The sequence below is a fragment of the Arachis ipaensis genome, chromosome B01 (assembly GCF_000816755.2).
Source record: "Arachis ipaensis cultivar K30076 chromosome B01, Araip1.1, whole genome shotgun sequence".
Lineage (NCBI taxonomy): Eukaryota > Viridiplantae > Streptophyta > Magnoliopsida > Fabales > Fabaceae > Arachis > Arachis ipaensis.
This window is the reverse complement of record NC_029785.2, coordinates 115,663,660-115,664,157: the sequence shown is the minus strand read 5'-3', so window position 1 is coordinate 115,664,157 and position 498 is coordinate 115,663,660.

Sequence of the window (498 nt, the reverse complement as noted above, 5' to 3'; positions counted from 1 at the left end):
TTATAATACTTTTTTATTAGTGTCAATTAGAAGACTTCACCTAAAATTGACTGCTCTTGAATTGAATTTCCACCGTGTCGAACAAATACAAAATAGAGAAAGTATAGGAACCAATGGCCTAAGCGTACAATGTGTACAATGAAAGTTTAGAAAGTATTAGAGATATAACCATTAGTGTTACATTGTCCTATCAGGTTACACTTTTGAGATGAATAGTATTATGACATGGTATTAGAGTTCTAGATCCGAAAGATTAAGAGTTCGATCCTTGGTGAACCTCAAAATCAACTTAAGTTTTTGGAATAAATGATTTTATAACATGAGATGTTTATCAAAAAATTCATGACATAATTTATACTTATATACTAAATCACAAGAAAGCAATAATCATTTGCATTTCTTAAATTTACGAAGGTGGTCTTGTGATATGTGACATTATAAACATTTCAACAATCAAAACATCAAGAAATCAATGCTACTTTAGAGGGAGACAAGATA